Raw genomic sequence first — 26616 nt, 5'->3', positions numbered from 1 at the left:
TTAGAGAATTCACTAATAATAAAATATGTTTCAGTGTAAAAGCTTAGCGTGATAGACTGTAGTAGGTCCATATACATAAAGGGATGGAAATTGCACCCTCCTTAAGCTCCATTACCGCCTCTAATAGGTGGTAGTGGAGCGGATAGGCCATCCAACCGGGGGCCGACCCTTCCTATATTGCCCCCGGGCCAGTAGCGGCAGGAATGGGTTTCCACGCCACCATGCTGTCGCCCATCGGGCACGCGCCAACCCCATTCCAACCGGCGGTGACTCCATTTCCGCCCCCTGCAGGAAATTGCCCCATGGGAAATTGCCCCTTGGGAGTGGAGCAGCCGCCGGTCAGTGCCACTGACAGCTTTCCCCTGCAGGAAGCTGTATGTGCCTGGGCGGCGAGTCCGCCCTTAAAATAGAGGTCGTCAATTTATTTTAATTGTTGGCCGAATGACAGGTCGGTCCGACAATGGTGCCCACAGGTTCGGCCGGCACCCCCACAATACATCTGCATCGCGTTGACGTCAACAGTGCAGCGTTGATGGCTCGGAGTGACGGCCGCTCCGATCCAAGGGCACGTACGTCCCGCACCGACTGCAACACCGCCCCGAGCAAAAAAAATAAACAAACAGCCGAATATTGGTCAAGTGTCCGCCCCATCAATTGGGGCAGAGAAAAAGCTACACAACTGGTGAGTGTTCCACTTTTTCTTCAGGAGGCAATTTCAGCCCCAAAATGTCATGGACAGGTACAAAAAATAATCAAAAAGGTTAATGGAATGCTGGTCTTTATATCTAGAGGACTAGAATGCAAACGGTTAGAAGTAATGCAGCAGCTATTCGAAACCCTGGTTAAACCACACCTGGAGAACAATGAGCAGTTCTGGGCACCACACATTAGGATCTATTGACCTTGGAGGGAGTGCAGCATAAGTTCACTCGGATGATAACTGGACTGCAAGGGTTAAATGACAAGGACAGATTACACAAACTAGGGTTGTATTCCCTGGAATTTAGGGGAGATTAAGGGGTGATTTGATCAAAGTTTTCAAGACGTTAAAGGGAACTGATAGGGTAGATAGAGAGAAACTATTTCCAGTGCTTGGGGAGTCTAAGACTAGGGGCTGAATTTCATCAGCCTACAACCACATTTCTCGGTGGTATTTCCTTGTTTTGGGCAGTGTTTCATCAGTGGGAATTTCATCTAAGCCTTACGCCGGCAGTTTCGAAATACTGCTGGGGAGCGGACCGCCAGCGTACAACTCTGGGAAAACTGGTCCCGCCCTTTTTGAAAAAAACCTGCCCAGTTGCAGAAGCCTTTTGATGGACGGTAGGTATGAAACCCTGCAAAAAAAAGTTAGTGAACTTTTAAAAAAAAATTCTTTTGCAGCGATTCAGTGGAAAAGGGTCCTGTGAATGTTTTCTGATGTTTTATTTTTTATATTTTGAAAAATATTTTTTGTGTTTTCCCCCCTCACTAGGCCAAACTCTAGTGTTTATTGCCGAGAATACACGTGCAACGCCCATTTTTCCCGGCAGGTGTTTAAAAAAAATGTTTTGATCAATTTTCCGCCGGCGTTAATTGCAGAATCTTAGTGTTTTTTTGGGACAGTAAATGGGCGGTGGCAGCCTATGATCAATTTCCAACCCTAGGGGACATAGCCTAAAGGCCTTTCAGAAGTGAAATTAGGAAACACTTCTACACGCAAAGGGTGGTAGAAGTTTGGAACTTTCTTCCACAAATGGCAGTTGATGCTGGGTTAATTGGTAAATTTGAATCTGAGATTGATCGATTCCTGTTAATTAAAGGTATTAAGGGATATGGAGTTAGGTCACAGATCAGCCATGATCTCAATGAATGGCGGAACAGGCTCGATGGGCTAAATGGACTACTCCTGTTCTTATGTTCCTATGTTCCTAATAATACTCAGATAATCCTAGGGATTTTCCCTTCCTGTGTGAGCAAAGGATTCCGTAGTTCATACTTGATATTTGCTAAGAAAACATTGTCATTTACGTAAACTAAAGCACTGGTTTATATTGCTGCGTGTCGTGGTGACATCACATGTAAGTGAAACAGAGATATTTATGACCCAAACAGCATCGCTGAATATCGGGATTCTAAAGAAACATTTCCACAATTCTACTTCACACCTTTGCAGCTGCAATGGTGGCTCTGTGTAACACTTTGTACCTGGATGCATTGTCCCGTTCTCCATCACAAAACATTCACAACATCCCACACATTTAACAACCAGTATAAAAGAGACAATCACAACGTGAAGGATGAATTCTCTTGGAATGAGAACACTACCACAGTGGTCAATAAATTAACATGCATCAGAGCTTAACCTCCAAAACCTTTTAGCTACAGTAAGATCTATGGTTTGACACACTATGGTGTAGATTTTCAACTTGCCGCCCTGGCGTAAATCTGGTGTTGCGGATCAGCTGCCCGTTCTAGAAATGCACGGACACGATAATCTATAATGGACGGCTGATCCACAACAGCAGCTTTACACCCGAGTGTCATGTTGAAAATTACCCCCTTGTATTGCTTTATTGTGACCAGAAATAAACTAATGAAAATCTCTATATAACCTTTCATTACAAAAAATAGATAAATTCCAGTTTTAATTGAAGAATTAGCACTGGGTAGTTCTGGAGATAAATTAATAGTCAGACCTTGTTTAACAATGTTGCACTCTGCCACAGATAAAATTTGTGCAATTAATATGAATGGGATTAAAAAGGTTGTGCAAAAATTACAGCTTTAGTATTAAGAATAACAAAGGTCACAACAATATATTACCAGCACCTTATAAAGCCAGTGTATTCACCCATACAATGAAAAAGCCATTTCTTCTTAAAGGAAGGTCAGCATGTATTCATGAGACACTGTACAGATTTAAATTTCAATAATTCAGGAAATTAGGCTGACAAAAAAGGCTGTTGCCTCTGTACAATATCACTACCATATGCTATGAGCTGGACAGCATAGAGAGAGGGAGAAATAATTTTAAAATGACAAAATTAATTTGTGGGTGAAGAGAAACAAATTGCATTCTACTATCGTATCTAATTTGATTCACTAGAGAAATAAGACACCTCCTGTTAATCTGCACAATGTGCACTTTTTGGGGTGAAGGAAAAATGTTGTAATAATAATTCATTGTCAGAAAGCAGCAACAAATGATTCAGGAAAATGCTGAAATCCTTACTCTGCTCTTTTCATTAGATCGCAAAATGAAGTTCTGAAAAAGTCCAAATTGTAGGAAAAATGCTTTGAAGAGATAATTTTTCAATCAGGTCTGTCACCATTTACAATGTGATGTGATAGCAACACCAAAATCTGCGTTTGAATGTTTTTTTAAAAAACAAGAGTGGATAAGAAGCTATTCTTTAATATGTTGTCTTCTTTAGGCAGAGCAACAGTTGGAAGCCTCAGTCTCCTAGCACTAGGGAGAGGGATTAAAATGAACCCAGATTGTTATTCCTGCTGGAAGTTGTGCATATTTGAAAGTTGGATAAGAGGAGGATCAGACTTGTTTGTGATGCAATTGGGTGAAGTACTGACACCTATGGAACTGTACAAAAGGAGTTAAAGCCTTCAAGAGAAAAGAAAAGGGGTGAGAATTGGGGGAAAAAAGTTTTAAAAAGTGTTCTTTTCCATTTTCTATCATCATCATAGGCAATCCCTCGGAATCGAGGAAGACTTGCTTCCACTCCTGAAGTGAGTTCTTTCATGGCTGAACAGTCCAATACGAGAGCCACAGACTCTGTCACAATTGGGAAAGACAATCGCTGAGGGAAGGGGTGGGTGGGACTGGTTTGCCGCACGCTCCTTCCGCTGCCTGCGCTTGACCTCTGCATGCTCTCAGCATTGAGACTTGAGGTGCTCAGCGCCCTCCCGGATGAACTTTCTCCGCGTAGGGCGGTCTTTGGCTAGGGACTCCCATGTGTCAGTGGTGATGTCACACTTTATCACGGAGGCTGTGAGGGTGTCCTTGAAACGTTTCCGCTGCCCGCCTTTGGCTCGTTTGCCATGAAGGAGCTCCGCATAGAGCACTTGCTTTGGAACTATGTGGCCTGCCCAGCGAAGCTGATCGAGTGTGGTCAGCGCTTCAATGCTGGGGATGTTAGCCTGGACGAGGACACTGATGTTGGTGCGCCTGTCCTCCCAGGGGATTTGCAGGATCTTGCGGAGACATTGTTGGTGCTATATCTCCAGCAACTTGAGGTGTCTTCTGTACATCGTCCATGCCTCTGAGCCACACAGGAGGGCGGGTATTACTACAGCCCTGTAGACCATGAGCTTGGTGGTAAATTTGAGGGCCTGGTCTTCAAACACTCTTTTCCTCAGGCGGCCGAAGGCTGCACTGGCACATTGGAGGCAGTGTTGGATCTCCGCATCAATGCCTGCTTTTGTTGACAAGAGGCTCCCGAGCTATGGGAAATGGTCCACGTTGTCGAGGGCCGCGTCATGGATCTGGGGGGCAGTGCTGTGTGGCGAGGACAGGCTGGTGGAGGACCTTTGTCTTATGGATGTTTAGCGTAAGGCACATGCTTTCATATGCTTCAGTAAATATATCGACTATATCCTGGAGTTCAGCCTCAGAATGTGCGCAGACACAGGCATCGTCCGTGTACTGTAGCTCAGTGACAGAGGTTGGGGTGATCTTGGACCTGGACTGGAGGCGGCGTAGGTTAAACAACTTCCCACTGGTTCTGTAGTTTAGTTCCACTCCAGCGGGGAGCTTGTTGATTGTGAGGTGGAGCATGGCAGCGAGGAAGATTGAGAAGAGGGTTAGAGCAATGACGCAGCCCTGTTTGACCCCGGTCCGGACGTGGATTGGGTCTGTAATGGATCCGGTGGTAAGGATCACGGCCTGCATGTCATTGTGGAGCAGGCGAAGGATGTTGACAAACTTTTGGGGTCATCCGAAACGGAGGAGGACGGTCCATCGACCCTCGCGGTTGACAGTGTCAAAGACCTTTGTAAGGTCGAAGAAGGCCATGTATAAGGGCTGGTGCTGTTCCCTGCATTTTTCCTGCAGCTATTGCGCTGCAAAGATCATGTCCGTTGTGCCCCATAGGGGACGAAATCCACACTGTGACTCTGGGAGGAGCTCCTCGGCCACAGGGAGAAGACGTTTGAGGAGAACTCTCGCAACAACTTTCCCAGTGGCTGATAGCAGAGAGATTCCTCTGTAGTTGCCGCAGTCAGACTTGCCCCCTTTTTTAAAGATGGTCACGATCATTGTATCTCTGAGATCTCCCAGCATGCTCTCCTCCCTCCAGATGAGTGAGATGAGGTCATGTATCCACACCAACAGCCTCTCTCCGCCATACTTTAGCGCCTCAGCATAGTCTTGTTGTTCTTGAACTGTTTTATGGCTTTTCCTACCTCATGCAACGTTGGGATTTCACTGAGGTAATGGTGGGTCTCATGCTGCGGGATGGAGTCAAGAACACTCGAATCAAAGGCTCCGTCTCGATTGAGGAGATCTTCGAAGTGCTCCTTCCAGTGGGCCCTGACAGCCTCTGTGTCCTTGCTGAGTGTTTCCCCGTTCTTGGCCAGGAGTGGGGTGAGGCCTTGGGAGTTTGGACCGTAGGTGGCCTTAACTGCGATGAAGAATCCTCGCATATCGTGGCTGTTGGCTAGTTGTTGTATTTCCTGTACTTTCTCCATCCACCACCTGTTCTTTAGGTCCTGGGTTTTTTGTTGGACCTCAGCCTCGAGCTGTCTGTAATGCTGCTTTGCTGCTCCCGAGTTGGGTTGTTGCTTGAGGCTCAGAAATGCTCTGTGCTTGCGATTTATTAGTTCTTGGATCTCCTGATCATTTTCATCAAACTAGTCCTGATGTTTTCTGGTTGAGTGACCAAGTGTCTCTTCACAGGCACTGGTTATGGAGGCCTGGAGGGCAGACCAAGCGCTGTGGGCATTCAGCATCTCAGGGTCATCAAGGCACGCCAGATTAGCTGTGAGGCACTGGCTTTATGGGGTTCTCTTAGCTGGGTCTTTACGTGCCCCGGCATTGACTTTTTGCAGCACTGCTTCTGCTGTCCCCTCTGCTTTCGGGCTATGTTAATGTCGATGATGGATCGGATTAGGTGGTGGTCCGTCCAGCAGTCGTCAGCTCCTGTCAAGGCGCGGGTGATGTGCACATCCTTGCGATCCCTGGCTCGGATGATGATATATATGAGCAGATGCCAGTGTTTGGAGCAAAGGTATTGTCATGATGCCTTGTATTTGTCCCTCTGGTGGAAGAGGGTGTTGGTGATGAGGAGTTCATGTTCTAGACATTTTGTCAGGAGTAGGGTACCACTGGAGTTAGCTTTCCGTACTCCCTCTCTGCTAATCATGCCTCCCCAGAGGGCTATGTCTTTGCCAACCCTGGTGTTTGAAGTCACTTAGGAGGATCAACTTGTCACCCATGGGGACGCGAGACAGGGATGTTTCGAGGTTGAAATAAAAACCCTCTTTGGTCTCATCCGTTGCATTGAGTGTTGGGGTGTACGCACTAATGACTGTGGTGCATTGGTTCCGGGATAGGGTGAGTTGAAGAGTCATGAGGTGTTCATTAACCTGCAGAGGGAGTCTTTGAGGTGGTTGACAAACTCATTTTTGATGGCAAAGCCGACTCCGTGAAGGCAGTGTTCTTCCTCTGGTTTTCCTTTCCAGAAAAATATGTAATCTCCACCTTGTTCCTTGAGCTGGCCTTCCCCTGCCCATCGGGTCTCGCTTAGGGCGGCGATGTCGATGTCAAAGCGTCTAAATTCCTGGGCGACTATGGTGGAGCGGAATTCTGGCCTGTCACTGTTGGAGTTGTTCATGAGGGTCCTGACGTTCCAGGTCTCGAAATTCATATTAATAAAGTGGAAGATGCCTGTGCGTGAGTTCTTTTAACGTGGGGTGGCCGCTGGACACCGGCAACCACACGGGCTTGACAGAGCTAGGTCTGGTCCAGTGGCAAGGGGGTCCAAGATGACTGGAGACCTGGAACTGCTGTATGAGGCTAAATGCCTACGGTGAGATGTTGGTTGCAAGTTCAGCACCGAGTCGTGCCCTTTATGGTAGGTGGCCTGAGGCTTGGTTGGGGGCAGGAATAACAAAGGTCAGTTGTCCGCTGGAGCTCCGAGGGATGTGTTAAAAGTTTCTTCCAAAGTTTTCCAAAGTTATTTAAAAGTTTCTCCGGAGGTTTCAAAAGAAAAATTCTCCAAGTTGTTTCAAAGTTTAAAAATGTTCCCAAATTGTTTAAAAAGTTTCTGAAGTTGATTAAAAGTTTAAAAGTAGATTAAAAGTTAATTAAAGTTGATTAAAAGTCTAAAATGTAAGTCAGTAAACTACAGCCCAGGCAGTGTTCACCGCTAACAACCTAGGGCAGGTACAGCCCATCGTTGGGCCGGGCCAGCTGGCTGACTGGCTGAAGAGACCCGGAGTGCGAGGCTGGGCCGGGATCTCTGGCCGACGGGACCTGGAGTGCGAGGCTGGGCCGGGCTCTCTGGCCGAAGGGACCTGGAGTGCGAGGCTGGGTCAGACTGGCTGACTGAAGGGACCCAGAGTGCATCCTAAGGCCGGGCCGGCTGGCTGAAGGGACCCGGAGGGCGTAGTTCGGTCAGGCCCTCTGGCCGAAGGGACCTGATGTCCGTCGTTGGGTCAGGCCCTCCGGCTGAAGGGACCTGGAGTGCATCTTTGGGCCGGGCCGGTTGGCTGAAGGGACCTGGAGTATGAGGCTAGGTCAGACCGGCTGGTTGAACGGACCCAGTGTGCATTGTTGGTTCAGGCCCTCTGGCTGAAGGAACCTGGAGCGCATCATTGGGCCGGGCCGGCTGGTCGAAGGAACCTGGAGTGCATCGTTGGGCTGGGCCTGCTGGCCGAAGGGACCTGGAGTGCAAGGCTGGGTCAGACTAGCTGACTGAAGGGACCCAGAGTGCGTCGTTGGGTTGGGTCGGGTCGGCTGGCCAAAGGGACCCGGAGTGCATCGTTAGGTCAGGCCCTCTGCCCGAAAGGACCTGGAGTGCATTGTTGGGTCAGCAGTTTTACTGCTACAGGTGGAGCGAAGCAGAATAGTTCGGCTCTGATTCCTGTTTCATTTTCCAGTAACAATGTGTGAGACTGTATTCCAGAAAGGATCTGGTTTGTGTTTACTGATAGTGCTCATTGGAATTGCAAATTTGTAAAATTATCCCTTCATATCTAAAAAAAATATTTTTCAATTTTCTGTCCTCCTGCCCTGCAGTCTTGCTGGGGTACAGTTCCATGGGTGCTAGCACCTTGTCCAAATGGATATGTTTGCATGCAGGGTCTTTGACTGAAATTTTCAGTTTTCTCGTTTTACTGCCCATTACGTAGCCTCATCTCCTACTTTAGTGCCTGCAATTGTACCCTGTCATTTTTGGTGGACATCAGAAGGGCCTGCTATAAAATAGGCAGGCATATCTAGATGAGGGGATGATGACATGACAACATAAAACATCCCATCTTCTGACATTAGCACTTCATTAATGCTCAGTGGCAGTCACACCCATATACAACCAGTATCCAGGGTTTCTAGATGCTGGGAAAAGAAGAAGTATATTTAAAGAGCAGACTTCAGAAATTTCAAAGCTTTGCATACATTATTTCTTCACTGAATTTTGAATTTTTGTTTTATGATTTATTTGTTGCTCCTGTCAACACTTTACCACCAGTTTTCTGCCATTTATTGTGAGGCTGCCATCCCCCGCCCCTTCAAAGAGACACTATGGGTATTCCCCTCTACCTTGGTTTCCTGGGGGAAGAGGAGGAGGAGAAACCAAGATAAGGCAGCCTGGTGAGGCTCCATTGGAGACATATGGCACCCACCCACTGGTGGATACAGACAGAGGTCCTCCCATTTACATTTGATGAAGCCACATGAGCAGCAGCCTGGAAAGGATGTAGAGAACAATCCTTTGCCAGTTGTAGGGCACATGCATGTCACACTGATACAGGCAACTTTTGCTTGGCTACCACATTTGGCACTGCATGAATAGTCAGTCCTGTGTACATCCACCCCCTTTCCACCATGAACAAGCCATCATCTACAGAATCGCTCCTGTACCCGTATTATGCAAATGAGTCCATACCCAAGATTTGTTGCTGGGATATACAGGCAGGCAGAAGTCATACCCCACCACATTTCCTCCAAACTAAAACTCCAGGCTGTTGTTCTCCAGTTTTCCCTCATACTCTTGAAGTGGGATGAGCTCAGCAACTTACTACCTGGTAAATTCCTGTACAGTACAGTCATGCCAACCAATCACCACATAGTCCAGCCCTTTACACCACTTGTAAACTGAACAGCCTCAAATTGTCCAGGAACGTTTGAAAAAACATTTTTTTTATTCACTTCAATGTCTCTTTGAGGTCATACATTTGTGCAATTGAGAAGGCGGGCAGGATGATCTGCTGCCAGACTAGCATCAATACCTCCCTCCGGCACCTGCTGCCTTGCATAGGAACAGGTCCACTGACAACTTCCTTTTTGACTGCTGCTCAGCAACTCCCCCACGGCAATGCAGCTGAGAATGCAAAGACAATCAGAGAGGTGGGGAATCAAAACTGAATCCCTCTACAGTGCCACCCTTTATTCATGATCGTTTTAAAGATTAGGATCAAAGTCTAACACATGGAATGATTCAAAGCGATCGCAGGATGAGTGTTTCTGTCTGACTAAACTGCCGAGCTTTACCAGTCTTTATGGGTTTAGCGACCAGATTTTGCACTGGTAATACTACAAACAGTTAGAAAGATATCCAAGTGGCTGGCAGGCAGACAGAGAACAACCACGGTAATCCTCTTCTTCAGGCCTTACAGCACAGAAGGGCTTATTAATTATTTTATTGATTTATTTTATTGATAAGATGATATTGTAGTGTTGTAAACAAATAGAATTGTGGTTCTTCGTTCCCAGACATCATCCTGAAGGTCAATGCAAAATTTGTGGCACAAAGCTTTATTTTATTCATTAATTTTCTCCCCTTGCCCCCTCCCTATTGAAGATGTTTACTATTGGATTATGGCTTAAGGTGTCTTGGTAACTGTCCACTATCTCAACCAAGCTGCCATTATTCAGCTTTGAACCTTGAAAGTGAGTGTTGGTACAGTATTTAAATTACAGCAAGCAAAACATTTATTTTGCAAAAAAATGAAGCATTTATGCTTTGTTTTTCTTAAGGCCAAGTTTACGGAAACAGCAACAGGTAAATCTTTCTAGCCCATCTGTCGTCGTAGCCGATGCACAAACCTGCCTGCTCTGCATCCTTCTCGCAATTGTATTTTTATGTAGAATGCACTTTTTCAAGCTATTTAACAAAAATGTGCAGGACCTATAGTGTCAGGAATCCTTCTAACCTATTTTAGGGAGCTAAGGAGATCTAAACTGAGGAACAATGGGCCGGCATGTGCTGAAATAATAAAGGTGTGTTAACAAAGCACATTGCTATTAATATGCAAATCAGCAAGTTTAGGTGATTAAGAGATACGACGTGAGTTGCAAATCTCCATTACTTGCGGGTCTATTTATGCTGCTCCGCCGTTTGCTTTGCACAAATGGTGTCTTGCCCATAGCCTCTTAACTAGGTTTAAAAATGTTCTGGATTTGCACAAAAATTGGCCATTAATGTCAATGCAGAAAGTTAAGTCTATAATTAATAGCACAAGTTCTCTTTTAACAACATGATAATTTTTAATGACGGCCAATCAGTCTCTCTGGCCCAAAAAGTGGATTGTTGTTGGAGATTTTAAAAAGGTCACATTTTATTTATTTTTTCTTGCTTTTCCATTCTCTCTCTTTTTTCTCTCCCTTTCTTAATCCAATCTTTCTTTACTTCTCTTTCTGTACCTGATTTTACATAAAATTCACCCACTCTAATTCACCCTGCTTCTTAGTCCTTCCACTAATTATTTCTCAATCCTTAAATCTCACTGTTGGTCCCAGCATTCAATGAGGTCCCAGATGACCTGTTGCCCGTACCATGCCATTATCAGCTCACACTAACAGCAAGGTTTGAGCTGAAGGGTACAGGAAAAAGTCAAACTAACGGTGTCCTGTTCCAACAAGTTCTGGCCCAAAGTTCCCATTTAAATTTATACCTGAATAATGGTAAATTGGGTGAGAGAGCAGACAGTGACCAGTGTGCCTGGAATCATAATTAATTAAATTAATTAAGTGATATACAGAATAAACAAGCTATACCGTGGTGCTGTCAAAAAGGTCAGGGGTCATCTTCCTGAACCATGTTTTGTTGCGTGTCTTAAACTTGAACTCAGCACTGACAACGTGAGCACTAATTTTATATTCACTTAACCGGCAAATCAAGATTTATAGCCAGAGAACCAAGAATTAAAAGGATCGTGTGTTGACCAACTGCGTCAACCAGTTCCAAGGTTTGGCTATCTAAATTCAAGGAGGGAAGGAGAGAGGGCAGGTGGTAGGTAGGGAAGGAGGGAGGAAGGGAGGAAGGAAAGAATTTGCATTTATATAGTGCCTTTGATGTCCTCAGGACAGCCTAAAGCACTTTATAGTCAATAAATTATTTTTGAAGTATAGTCATTGTTGCAATGTCGTGAAATGTGACAACCATTTTGCGTACAGCAAGGTCCAGATAATCTATATTAGTGATGTTGGCTGAGGGATAAATAGTGCTATGGAATCTTTTATGTATACCTCGGAGGATAGACGGGAACTCAGTTTAATGTCTTATCCAAAAGATGGCACTTCTGACGGGCCCTCAGTACTTCACTGAAGTATCAGACTAGATCACACGTTCAAGGGTCTAGAGTAAGGCTTGAATCGATCCTGAATCAGCCCTGACCTGGGACTATTCAATGCTGAGAGTTGGTGCAAAAAGTGATATAAACATGTTCCACTACTTAGCACCATCAGTTTGAACAGCACAAAATTCAACAACAAAATAAAATATACATTTATAAAAAGAACCAATTTTAACTCAGTGAAATTAGTGCAGGCAGGGGCCGAGGTTTCCTTGTGCGGCCTGGAGGAGAACTCCTGCACGGTGAAACAAAAAAACATTAAAATGAACTTACCTTTCTGGATCTATGTCCTAGGATCCAGTTACCATCAGGTCGGCCTGGTGGGGAAGCCACAACGGCTTCTCCGCATGGGCCTCAGGTTAAAATTGCAAGACATTGATGATGTCATCTACTATATTTATTGATTGTATTTATTTTGATCTGCCTACTGCATATTTAAAGAAGGACCCTGTTACCTTCCTCCAGATGTCCCACTCGCCTGCTCAAAAGAGCAGGTTAAAATTACAACCACAGGTGGGAAGCATGATTGGAGGGGGTAAGCTGCTGAGGTAATTTTAACTGCCCACCTACCCAGTTTCTGCTCGGCAGACAGGGTTAAAATCATTCCCAAATCATGTCATATATTAATTACTTAGGACCAGAAGCAAAAGTGATCCTGCATAAAAGAAATAGTAAAGCAATAGACTTTGAGAGATAAACTTTTATTTTGCTGTGGAATGCATTATTCACCACATATATGTACTTATACATTTCTACAACATTGCTGATTTATTAAAATGACTTATCTAAAGTTCTTGTTCTGTGATCAGTGTCAATGAGCTGATTATTGGTTTTTGATTTGCTTGGATGAATACCAATGCAAAGCAAGGTAACTATTTTGTTTTAGAAGGAGACTGCCACATTCTAACCATTTAAATATTGAAGGTCTTCTACAGCTTTCAAGATATGCACCTCTTTTATTTCATGTAATATCTGTAGAAAGGAATCTCTGAAAGATTCTGATCTGAATATTATAACACAGAGGGGCCAAAATTGACCCTACCCGAAACGGGGCGCACGCACCCAGTTTCTACTGATATTACGCTCTTCGGCTTTTTTTTCAGGCGGACAGGAAATTGCTCATAATGGGGGCGGAAGTGCAGCGGTGAGAAAACTAGAGGGCTGGAAGTTAGGGTGGAAGTTGGGGCGCAGCGGAGCGGCCACCACTGTCAGTCATCAGCGTAGCACTTAGAGTCGGTAATGGAGCTTATGGAGGGGGGCAGTTTCGGTCCCTCAGTTTCATGAGTTTAAAACTTATAAATTCTTTGATGAAGTAAGAGAGAGGGTTGATGAAGGTAGTGCAGTAGATGTTGTATGTATGGACTCTCAAAAGGCATTTGATCAAGTACCATATAACAAACTTATTCAGAAAATAGAAGTATGTGGTATTAAAGGGATGGTTGTAACTTGGGTATATAATTGGATAAGGGATAGGAGGCAGACAGTAGTGATGAACTGATGTTTTTCTGGAGAGACGTATGTAGACAGGTCAGTATTAGGACCACTGGTTTTCTGAGTAACCTATTTGCATGTAAAAATTGTGCTCAATTAGTATGACTCTCGAATGTGCTAGTTCCTAATTCTATAATAAACATTGGGCTAGAAATTGGTCTTTTGGCGATAGCGGTATTTTTTCATCATTTTTTGCCAAAAATACCGTTAAAATTTTTTAAAAGCCTAATATTGGCAAAACAATGCGCCCGATCGTAAAAATCGGTGTTGCGTGAGAATTCGTGGTCGAAACCACGGTCTTCACCAACTTTAGTCCGAGGCAAAAAATAAAAAAATCACCAAACACTTATATAATGAATCGCTGAAAAATAATTTTAAAAATAAAAACTTAAACTTACCTTTTTTGCAGGTCTTACCGCTGTTTCTGGGGCTGCAATGCAGGTTTTGCTCGGGTGTTTTTTTTTCGCCCAGAATATGGGTGCGCCAAATGGCCAATTTAAAGCAATTTTGCTTTTTATCATCTTGCACGATGGTAGTCCGCTTTTCAGCAGTATTTCAAAACCGTCAACACACAACTTTGGCCAATTTAGGTGAACACCTTTTTCCGTCAAAAAAAGCAAAATGTTGCCGAAAAAATAGGCGCAAGGCTGTCCAATTTCTAGCCCATTCAGTATTATATATTAATAGCCTGGACCTGGGTATAGAGAGTACAATATTGAAGTTCACGGATGATGCAAAACTTGACAACATAGTAAATAGTGAGCAGAATAGTAATAAACTTCAGGATGACATAGACAGACTGGTGAAATGGGCAGACACTTAGCAGATGTGGTTTAATACAGATACGTCTGCAGTGATGCACCTCAGGAGGAACAATATGGAGAGGCAGTAAAATCTAAATTGTACTATTTTGAGGGGGTGAAAGAGCAGAAGGACCTGAGGATGCATATTCACAAATCTTTGAAGGTGGCAGAGCAAGTTGATAAGGCGGTTAAGAAAGCTTATAACATACTTGGTTTTGTAAATAGGGGCATTGAATACAAAAACAAGGAAGTCAACCTTTACAAATCACCGGTTGGGCCTCAACTGGAATATTATGTAAAATTCTGGGCACCACAATTTTGGAAGGCAGTCAAGGCCTTGGAGAAGGTACAGAGAAGGTTGACCAGGATGATACCAGGAATCAGGGACGTCAGTTATGTGGAGGGATTGGAGAAGCTGAGATTCTTCTCCTTACAGCAGAGAAGGTCAAGGGGAAACCTAACCAAGGTATTCAAAATCATGAGGGGTTTTGATAGAGCAAGTAAGGAGAAACTGACAAGTTGCTCGGCAAAAGAACTAGTGGAGCAATTAGGAGAATGTTTTTTCACAAATATGGAATGCACTAACTGACAGAGTGGTGGAAGCTCATTCCATTGGAACTTTCAAAAGGCAATTGCACATGTACTTGTTGAGGACTAATTTGCAGGGTTTGGGGGAGTTTCAAAGAGTTGACACAAGCACAACGGGTCAAATGGTCTGCTTCTGTGCTGTAAAATTTGATGATTCGATGAATTTAAAAGAGGAATTTGAGTTTCTAATTAAGTTAATTTGCATGTGTAATTTGGGTTGAATTAGCATAATTAAAGTTATCTCTAATAGCATAATGATTACACTTCCAAAGTTTGATGAAGCTAAATATTATAAAAGATATTTTTAATCATTGAGGAAAGTATCTGCATCACCTAATTTGAATATGTAAAATAAATTGGATTTTTTTAAGTGCTATCTTTGACAGTACAATAATACTCCCACTTTTAGGAAGGTTATTGACCAAGAGAATTATAAATATTTGTGAAGATAGGGAAAGTGAAAATGAATGGAGAAAGAAAAAGGGCTCAGTGAGGGCGAAGCAAAATTGAAATGGCAGGAGTGGTTAATGGCTGCTGTAGGAAACAAGCAACATTAAAATACAAGTTGGTGACCTTAATTACCTCTTGACCATTGTCAACAAAGCAAAAGATGCGTGCATTGCACAGAGCAAGATAGTGAGGTCAAAGGAACAAAATAACAGACAATAACAATGGGGGCAGGATTCACTGTGAGCATCGCCACAGAAGATTTACGAGGGAACATATAAAGATATACACATCAGCTTTTGTAATATGTAATGATGTATAAGTTACTGTGTGCAACAGCCACCACACATTAAAAAAATCCACATACAGGCATCTTCCAACCTTCAAGATGTAGTTTGGGATCTGGAATATTAGGTCCTTCATTGAAACACCTGTGAACTCATCCCTTTTTGGCGTGGAAGCAAGTCATCCTTGTTTCGAGGGACTGCCTATGATGATGATGATGATGATGATATCACACACTTTGTAAAAAACATAGAAACGTAGAAAATAGGTGGAGGAGTAGGTCATTCGGCCCTTCGAGCCTGCACCATCATTCAATATGATCATGGCTGATCATGCAACTTCAGTACCCCATTCCTGCTTTCTCTCCATACCCTTTGATCCCTTTAGCCGTAAGGGCCACATTTAACTCCCTTTTGAATATATCTAACGAACTGGCCTCAACAACTTTCTGTGGTAGAGAATTCCACAGGTTCACAACTCTGAGTGAAGAAGTTTCTCCTCATCTCAGTCCTAAATGGCTTACCCCTTATCCTTAGACTGTGACCCTGTTTCTGGACTTCCCCAACATCGGGAACATTCTTCCTGCATCTAACCTGTCCAATCCCGTCAGAATTTTATATGTTTCTATGAGATCCCCACTCATGCTTCTAAATTCCAATGGATAGAAGCCTAGTCGATCCAGTCTTTCTTCATATGTCAGTCCTGCCATCCCGGGAATCAGTCTGGTGAACCTTCACTGCACTCACTCAATAACAAGAATGTCCTTCCTCAGATTAGACCAAAACTATACACAATATTCAAGGTGTGGCCTCACCAAGGCCCTGTACAACTGCAGTAAGACCTCCCTGCTCCTATACTCAAATCCTCTTGCTATGAAGGCCAACATGGTAAGGCTGTCATTCATGTCACAAATTTGGCATCACATTCCTTCTACGTGTCCACTTCATAACAAAATTAGCACTGAACTCTCCCAGATACTTTTGTGCCTCAAAGTTGGAACAATGACTTAGTGCAAGGATGTATGTAAATTAATTTAGTCTTTTGTGGTGGAACAAAGAGGAGGGGAAAGTATGAACTGGCGTAAATTCTTACAACATCCTGCACCAGGACTACACCGCCTTGCCTTGTTCTACTTATGCTGGAGCTTCAGGTTCTGTAAAACCTTTTTTCCTCAATCCAGCTTTGTTTTTACACATCTCACCTATGATGTGATGACGTCAAGTAAACACGAGTGAAGGGAAAAGCCTTGACTGATTGAAAAGCTTGAACTGTCAGCCAGTGATCAGGATTGTCCAAGACTTTGCAATACACACTAATGGCATTGCAAAAGTGTGCCAACAATTCAGCCGGTTTTCAGAAATTAAACCGAAGATTTATTGCAGAGCAAGAAGCGTTTCCCTGGCAACAACTCCTGGATTGTAAAAGTTGACTTATTTTCTCATTTTATCTCTTATTTTTGCATTTGGGATATCTTTTACCAGTTATGGTATTCTTCCAACCACCGAGGATACCTGCTATCCATCAACTGATAGATAAGTCTTGTCAGAGCAGCCTGAAGAATTACACAGCAATAAATAGGAACACAAACACCTTCAGCTCAAGTGTGTCCACAGTCTGCTTGCCTGTCCAGTCCACTTGCCTGAGACTATTTTTCTCTTTAAACAGATCTTATGATTAAATATTAATATAATCCACTATTCCCTCAGATGAAATCCTTTTCCATTGTTTTGGTAGTTAAAAAGACTGACTGACTGCAATTAGATTTATGTATCAGAAAAATCAGAAATACATTTGGGGTTTGTGGCACACAAACACGCGTTCGAGCACATAATATGGCATGATTTATTTTACACTTTATTTTTAATGTAAACAGTAGTTTATTCCAAAGTGTTGAAAAGTGATTCTTTCAGGAGAATGTGCACAGATGCATACAATATTGTCAGTTTTTCTACAACTTAGCTTGAATCATGCAACCAACTGCTCAGGTGACCCAGTCAACAATGTGCTTGGGAAACCTCCAAATTCTCATATATGTCCGAAAGGACACTTTAAATTCTGTACAATGGGATGGAAAACTCTTTTCACGGTCTCCTAAATGCAGCAGCCAGTCATAGATAATGCCTATTGGTCTCTGTGGCACAATTGTTCAAGTCAAGGTTTAAACAGAGACAAACCAGCATTACTCTGGTGAGTGATTATTTAGATAGCAATTCATACGATACTCCCATTTAAAATGGCAAATTTTTCCCAGACTTTCTGCAGATAAGTTAGTGTACTTTATTCTTGAGAGCTAATTTTAACGTTGGATGATAGTTTATAACAAGTGATATCGGATCAGCCGCCCTTTTATAAAACGCCCGATATCCCCCATTTTACTCAACTGCCAAAAGTTAAAATGACCCTCTTAGACTCAACAATAACAATTTGTATTTACATAGTGTCTTTAATGTAGTAAAATATCCCAAGCAACTTCACAGGAGTGTTATGAGACAAAAGATTGACAACTAAAAATTTGACACTGAGCCACACAAGGAGAAATTACGGCAGGTGACGGTCACAGAGGTAGGTTTTAAGGAGTGTCTTAAAGGATGAAAGAGAGGTAGTAAGGCGGAGAAGTTTGAGCAGGAAATTCCAGAGCTTAGGGCCTAGGCAACAGAAGACACAGCCACCAATGATTGAGTGATTAACATAGAAACATAGAAAATAGGTGCAGGAGTAGGCCATTCAGCAATTCGAGCCTGCACCACCATTCAATATGATCATGGCTGATCATTTTTGCAACTTCAGTATCCCATTCCTGCTTTCTCTCCATACTCGTGGATCCCTTTAGCCGTAAGGGCCACATCTAACTCCCTTTTGAATATATCTAACGAACTGGCCTCAACAACCTTCTGTGGTAGAGAATTCCACAGGTTCACAAATCTCTGAATGAAGAAGTTTCTCCTCATCTCGGTCCTAAATGGCTTACCCCTTATCCTTAGACTGTGATCCCTGGTTCTGGACTTCCCCAACGTCGGGAACATTCTCCCTGCATCTAACCTGTCCAATCCTGTCAGAATTTTACATGTTTCTATGAGATCCCCTCTCATTCTTCTAAATTCCAGTGAATATAAGCCTAGTCAATCCAGTCTTTCTTCATATGTCAGTCCTGCCATCCCCGGGAATCAGTCCGGTGAACCTTTACTGCACTCCCTCAATAGCAAGAATGTCCTTCCTCAGATTAGGAGACCAAAACTGGACACAATATTCAAGGTGTTGCCTCACCAAGGCCCTGTACAACTGCAGTAAGACCTCCCTGCTCCTATACTCGAATCCTCTCGCTATGAAGACCAACATGTCATTTGCCTTCTTCACCGCCTGCTGCACCTGCATGCCAACTTTCAATGACTGATGTACCATGACACCCAGGTCTCGTTGCACCTCCCCTTTTCCTAATCTGTCACCATTCAGATAATATTCTGCCTTCCTGTTTTTGCCACCAAAGTGGATAACCTCGCATTTATCCACATTATACTGCATCTGCCATGCATTTGCCCACCCACCTAACCTGTACAAGTCACCCTGCAGCCTCTTAGCATCCTCCTCACAGCTCACACTGCCACCCAGCTTAGTGTCCTGCAAACTTGGATATATTACATTCAATTCCTTCGTCCAAATCATTAATGTATATTGTAATTAGCTGGGGTCCCAGCACTGAACCTTGCGGTACCCCAGTAGTCACTGCCTGCCATTCTGAAAAGGACCCATTTATTCCTACTCTTTGCTTCCTGTCTGCCAACCAGTTCTCTATCCACATCAATACATTATCCCCAATACCACGTGCTTTAATTTTGCACACTAATCTTTTGTGTGGGACCTTGTCAAAAGCCTTTTGAAAGACCAAATACACCACATCCACGGGTTCTCCCTTGTACACTCTACTAATTACATCCTCAAAAAATTCTAGAAGATTTGTCGAGCATGATTTCCCTTTCATAAATCCATGCTGACTTGGACCGATCCTGTCACTGCTTTCCAAATGCGCGGCTATCACATGATTAATAATTGATTCCAACATTTTCCCCACTACTGATGTCAAGCTAACCGGTCTTTAATTTTCTGTTTTCTCTCTGCCTCTTTTTTTAAAAAGTGGGGTTACATTAGCTACCCTCCAATCCATAGAAACTGATCCAGAGTCTATGGAATGTTGGAAAATGACCACCAATGCATCCACTATTTCTAGGGTCACTTCCTTAAGTATTCTGGGATGCAGACTATCAGGCCCTGGGGATCTATTGGCCTTCAGTCCCATCAATTTCCCTAACACAATTTCCTGACTAATAAGGATTTCCTTCAGTTCCTCCTTCTCGCTAGACCCTCGGTCCCCTGGAAGGTTATTTGTGTCTTCCTTAGCGAAAACAGAACCAAAGTTTTGTTCAATTGGTCTGCCATTTCTTTGTTCCCCATTATAAATTCACCTGATTCTGACTGCAAGTGACCTACATTTGCCTTCACTAATCTTTTTCTCTTCACATATCTATAGAAGCTTTTTCAGTCAGTTTTTATGTTCCCTGCAAGCTTACTCTCATACTCTATTTTCCCCCTCCTAATTAAACCCTTCGTCCTCCTCTGCTGAATTCTAAATTTCTCCCAGTCCTCAGGTTTGCTGCTTTTTCTGACCAATTTATATGCTTCTGCCTTAGATTTAACACTATCCCTAATTTCCCTTGTTAGCCATGGTTGAGCCACCTTCCTCGTTTTATTTTTACTCCAGACAGGGATGTATAATTGTTGAAGTTCATCCATGTGATCTTTAAATGTCTGCCATTGCCTATCTACCGTCAACCCTTTAAGTATGATTCGCCAGTCTATCTGAGCCAATTCACATCTCATACCATCGAAGTTACCTTTCTTTAAGTTTAGGACCCTAGTCTCTGAATTAACCGTGTCACTCTCCATTATAATCATTGATGCTCAAGAGGGCAGGATTAGAGGAGCGCAGATATCTCGGGGGGTTGTGGAGCTGAAGGAGATTACAGAGATAGAAACATAGAAACATAGAAATTTACAATGCAGAAGGAGGTCATTTCGGCCCATCGTGTCCACGCCGGCCAACAAAGAACTGCACGGCCCTTGGTCAGCAGCCCTAAAGGTTACATTTAAACCTATGAACAATGACGGAAAGGCAAAGAGCACCCACCCCAACCAGTCCGCCTCACACAACTGCGACACCCCTTATACTGAAACATTCTACACTCCTCCCCAACCAGAGTCATATGATCTCCTGGGAGTGGCAAAAACTAGATAAAAGCCAATTTTTGGAGAAAAAGTCTGGGAAAATTCCTCTCCGACCCATCCAGGTGACTGAAACTATTCCAGGAGATCACCCTGGCCATATTCAATTCCATGCAGTACTTACCATTATATCTGCACCATCCAACAAAAGGTCATCCAGTCTAATCCCAATTACCAGCTCTGGGTCCATAACCCGGCAGTTTATGGCACTTTAAATGCCCATCCAACCATCTCTTAAAAGTGGTGAGGGTTTCTGCATCCACCACTCTTCCAGGCAGTGAGTTCCAGATCCCCACAACCCTCGGCGTAAAGAAGCCCCCCTCAAATCCCCTCTAAATCTTCCACCAACCACCTTACAACTATGCCCCCTCATAATAGACCCTTCCATCAATGGAAATAGACCCTTACTATCCACTATTTCCAGGCCTTTCAGTATTTTGTACACCTCAATAAGGTCTCCTCTCAACCTCCTCTGTTCCAATGAGAACAAAGCCAGCCTATCCAATCTGTCCTCATAACTAAGATTCCCCCGCCCCTAGCCCAGATAGGGAGGGGTGAGGCCATGGAGTAATTTGAAAACAAGAATGAGAATTTTGAAATCGAGGCATTGCTTAACCAGGAGCCAATATAGTTCAGCGAGCAATGAGGTGATGGGTGAGCGGGACTTTGTGCGAGCAGTTGAGTTTTGGATCACCTCAAGTTTACATACTGTAGAATGTGGGAGGCCAGCCAGGAGTACGTTGTAATAGTCAAGTCTAGAGATAACAAAATCATGGATGAGGGTTTCAGCAGAAAATTAGCTGAGGCAAGGGCAGAGACAGGCAATGTTACGGAGGTGGAAATAGGCGGTCTTAGTTATGCCTTGGATATTTGGCCGAAAGCTCATTTCAGGTTTGAATATGACACCAAGATTGTGAACAGTGTGGTTCAGCCTCAGACAGAAGTTCGGGAGAGGGATGGATACTTAAGGGAAGCATAAACATTATTTGTATTTTTGTCTAACAATATATTTTTTGCCAAATAGACATTTATAAAAGCATATAAAGCTTTACACAAGAGGGAGAGACTGTAATATCATTTAAAAGGGGATTGGATAAATATTTGAAAAGGAAGAATATAAAAGAATACAGGGAAATTCTATTATACTAGATAGTTCCAGTTGAAGAGCTAGTACTGTCGTGGTGTAATGGGCCAAATGACCTCCTTCTGTGGTTTAATTTCTATGAAGAGCTCACTGTTTATTGTATCTAACTAGATTCTCAATGTATGTGGAGCTTTCACTTCCACTATCCCACCAGGAAAACTGCTCAAAATGTTGATCACTCTTTGTGTAAAGAAGTTCTTTAAGATTGATGTCAGAATAACTAATGATGTAATGGGGGGAATCTGCAAAGTTTTTTCTCCTCCAAATGAACTAAGAAGGGTCTCATGTTTCCAAATCTACAGTACGAATACTGAAGTTGTTCTTTATCCTTCTTGTTAACTAAATTAGATTACAAGGAGAGTGTGGGGTAGTGGGAGATCTGAAGTGAAACTTTTCAAAATGTTACTGTACTGAGGAGGGTTGCTTTGAGTGATGGGAGCAATAATAAGTTATGGAGAGAGAAAACAATAAAACAATTGTGAACTGGTGGTGATGCAGGGATTTTAAAGCCCTGACAGTAGTGCAATAAGCTTTCTTTGTGGGCATCTTTCAAACAAGTGATGTCTACACACTGAAGCCTGCCGACCCAAGTCAAAGATTGTACAGTTGAAAATATACCAAAATACAACTGAACACTCTCAAAATATGGCGACATGAACAGAGCCGGCTTGTCGACACCAATTAAAGGGGATATTTTCCAGAAACCAACTTTAGAGAACATAAGATAATTTACATCTATATTTTTGGGGGATCTCAGAGGGAATGGACTTATACATATTAGGCCTCTGACATTTCCACTTTGAAGAGCTAAAGGTTGGTGCAACAACATTCCTGTTTCATTCCCCAACTACCCACCCAGCTCTCATCATCAATAATTGTTTTTTAATTGTGTAGTTCTATTTAAAGTATCTGAAAGATTAAAAAACGTTTTTTCACAGCAAATTTAGTTTAAAATATTCTATAATCATGATAATCCAATTTAATATTGTTTTGTGTTTGGTTATTGGAATAAATTAAAATAAGGAAAGAAGGAATGAACAGAGATTTGAAGGAGGCTACAGAAAAAAAAATGTTTAACAAGAACAGACTGAATTAATTCAGCTTCACAAAGTTTATTGTCCACACAGTCTTAATTTGAGAAATACACTGATCTTATAGTATAAGATAACTGTACTACATTGCAATGTGTTTTCCGAATGCATGATCAAATCTGCACGAGTCCTTTGAAGTTTTGACCCCTACCCCATACTCTAGGTCTGCAAGTGATTTCAACCATTTTCATTTTGAAATGGCTGGTTAATTCTAACATGATTCCAAAAATTAGGTTAATTAATGATACATTGAGATAGCACATTGTCCAATGGTGTTGGTTACTGTGCCACTGCATTTACTGAAAAACTCTCAATATGCTTTAATAAATTAAAATATCAGTTTCACATGACCCTGGTTAAACCAATTTAAAGTGACCCTAACCTATTGGAAGTAACTGCCTCCCATTTACACTGACTGACCTCCCAAACATTTCCTCAACATCATTCACTTTTGTTCTAAAATTGTTTTGGTCACCAAGCCATTACAGGCCATAAGATCATTCTTCAGACTTTCCCAAGACTGTGATCCATCTTGGCATGACAGATATATAGTTCATAAGATCTGTTTTGACCCTGCTCAGAACACCAGTGAGATTGTTTAGTGGTTCAGTGAGGAATACATCAGCTTTTTAAAGTAGAGTTTGAATTATATAATCGGTGTAAGATGCATTTTTATGAAATTGCATAGTTATCATCAGGGAACAAGTGGAGCAAAAAAGTGTCATTACATACATCTGTGTTTAAAAAATAATTTCACAAGAGAGCTGAAAGGATACAGCTACTCGAAGATATCAAGTGGAAAAATAATTATTCTATAGCGAGGGTGCATAGTTGCAGATTATACTGTGACTGGTGGCCTGTTTATTATTTAATCAGCTAGTAAAGTAACTCTGATGCACATACTCCAGGATTGCTGTAGAAATGAATTAAATAACAATCAAACTATCAGCCATTCCATTGCCGAGCACATTGGAAGTGCTATTTAGAGCACCATCCAAGATCATCTCAAAGAGTTGCACAGAACAGCAAGCAGTTACTTTTGGGTTATGGTTGATGCAACATGCTCTCACAATTGGTTAGTTAGTACTTGCAGCCTGTAACTGTGCCATAAAAATGGTCCCAGGTTAAATTTGTGGTGCTACGTTTGCTGATCTCAGCTGAGATGCCAGTACAGTCCCTACAATTGGCCTCAGTGCCCTTGGGTAGGGAGGGAAAATGAGTCCCTATCCTGATTGGTATCTGCTGATTCCCACTAGGAACTCTGTGCATGAAAATTGGGTGTGAATAGATGTAATGGCCCCTTTAGTCAAATGGCTTGATGGTATTCATCATCTAAGATCATACATTAAGGAATTATAGACTGATGCAGCATAGAAGGCGGCCATTCTGCCTATCATACTTGTGCCAGCTATTTGAAAGAGCTATCCAATTAGTTCCATTCCCCCTTTCCTCGTAGCCCTGAAAATGTTTGAATCTTTGTACACAGTTTCAGCATCAAGCATTGAGATTAGGTGTGAACTGATACAAATATCTTTCTAATCGGCATTCAACAATGAAGGTATTTTTCAATTTTGGTGGAGGTGGAGAATTGGCGGTTTGTCTGGATTGTCTGCCTGTTATACACCCTGCTTAACTTTTCTTTCCATTGGCGTCAATGGAAAGGAAATCGGGTTTGTTGATAATGAGCAGCTGATTCACTACTGCCAGTCTTCCTTCAAAGTTGAAAATTACCCCCAATGTGCCTTCATTTAAGCCTCAATAAAGTCCCCCCCACCCCACCTCCTTTCACCAAAGTGTAATTTCCATTTTCTATGCCAGCCATTCTTCTGACCTCCTTTAGTGACTCTTGCATTTTACGAGCTAATTCAGTGATCCCCTGCTTCCAAAGAGGAGCTGTGCTCACAAAGATTGCGGTCTGAGGATCAGGACTACAATATTGAGCGCTGAGCAAGGCTTCACTGCTGGTATGTGAAATTCCCCTTTTGTGCTAATTATTACCAAATTAGGAACAGTTTTGTGCTGTGGATTCATGCCTGCTCGGATGCGAGTTGAAACTGCTCAAATCCTTGCAACAGATAGAGAGAAGAGACTTTCAGCCCATTGGTCTGGAATTAATTCAAGTTTGGCTCCAGGGGTGGAACCAGCAGTGTAATAATCCATTAAAACACTATAGTGCCCTAAGTGAACTGTAGTTCTGAATTTGAGAGCTAGACTGAATTAAGACCGATCTAGAATAATAAAAGAAAAGAAAATGATTATACTACTAATTCTACGATCAGTATTAAAGAAGCTCTTTCAGTGACAATGTTTTCTTTTTAGAAATACACAGTGCAGCTAATTGTAGCCTTGATTTATACTATAAATGTAAATACAATGTAGCTCTCATTGTCTAATATGTCTTACCCTGGACACATACTAATTGTTAATTATTAGGGACTAACTAACTCACTGAAGCAAGTCGCCTGATTGACATCAGGATGTATGTGTACGGGCTGGTGCCTCAAATGCAGTCATTTACTACACAAATCAGCCTGGTGATAGAGTGTCTTTAAATTAAGTTACAACCGTGCAGTTATTGGACAGGGAGTAATTGATAAAACCATTAGTAACACTTGTAGAGATAAAAGCCAGCAAAATCATGCAGCCATAATTATTCCTAATGGATACATGCAGTAAATTGTGGCAGAAAAATTCTTGCATTATCTTTCAATCAATTCTGACAGGCCTGGAAGATTATCACTGACTTAATTGTTCAGAGATGGAAAGAAAAATGACCATTCTGGATTTCTGTCCCATTTGTTCTTTTTTCTGTTGAACCGGTTACTTGATCTTTGTGGTGCAACAGTGTTTTTTACGGTGCAGTTGAATGTTACCCTTCGCTGCCATGTTTTCCTGTTTTGTATTAAACAGGTAAAGATTTAAAGGGGCACTGTCTTCATACAAGAGTGCTGTGGCAAATCTTTATTTATTTGTTTGCAAACACACAGCACAAGTGATGTAATTCCCATTGCAATGTATCACTGCGTCACTAACACAAGAGACATGCACATGGTGAAAATGATTGACAGATCTTTTGGCTCTGGTCTCTCCCCAAACAAAAGGATGCTCGTCAAAGACATTTTCCACAAATACAGTGCTCAGTTAAGCCTTAAAAGCTAATGAAATAAGATCAGATCCTCTGCTGGTTTTTCTATTTGTATTCAATTATCCCACTAGGAACAGAGATGCTTATCAATATTCAGCATTCAGAGTGTTTACCCTTTGCAGGACATTGGGTCAACTTGTTGGACGTGTCTGATGATGATCTTTATCAAACTATACATCCAAAAATTCAGCGACATTCCTGAACTTAGAATATTTTCAAAATAAATTGAAACACATCATAATAATGGTAATGGTTTCTGTTCATGGAGCTAAAACACCAATGCAATCCTCAAAGGATTTTAATTAACTGATGGAATTAAAACATGAGATTTTTATTACGGAGTAAAAATGGGTGTTACAAGTTTACCATTCTTCAGATTACATAATAATCATTAACTGTTCCTCCCTCTCCTCCCCCCCTTCTTGTTAGCTCTGAATAACAGTATGACAAGTTATCATCTAGGCACTTTCAGGCTCTGGGGACCAATAACGAGATAACTCAGCCAGCAGCAGTCCTTCCTAGTTTGACACATTTTTACTCACTAAAGATTGATCCGTG

The 26616-nt window shown here is 42.5% G+C and overlaps 1 protein-coding gene across 1 annotated transcript in view; it reads right to left on the bottom strand.

The window, feature by feature from the left end:
- The window catches only part of LOC139266641 (PC3-like endoprotease variant B), a gene marked incomplete at its 3' end in the record, with an annotated part of 827273 nt that overhangs the window by 526069 nt on the left and 274588 nt on the right, over positions 1-26616 (bottom strand). The gene's annotated exons all lie outside the window — the stretch shown is intronic.

This window comes from Pristiophorus japonicus, chromosome 7 (assembly GCF_044704955.1).
Source record: "Pristiophorus japonicus isolate sPriJap1 chromosome 7, sPriJap1.hap1, whole genome shotgun sequence".
Taxonomy (NCBI): Eukaryota; Metazoa; Chordata; class Chondrichthyes; family Pristiophoridae; genus Pristiophorus; species Pristiophorus japonicus.
This window is presented reverse-complemented; position numbering and strand designations above follow the sequence as displayed.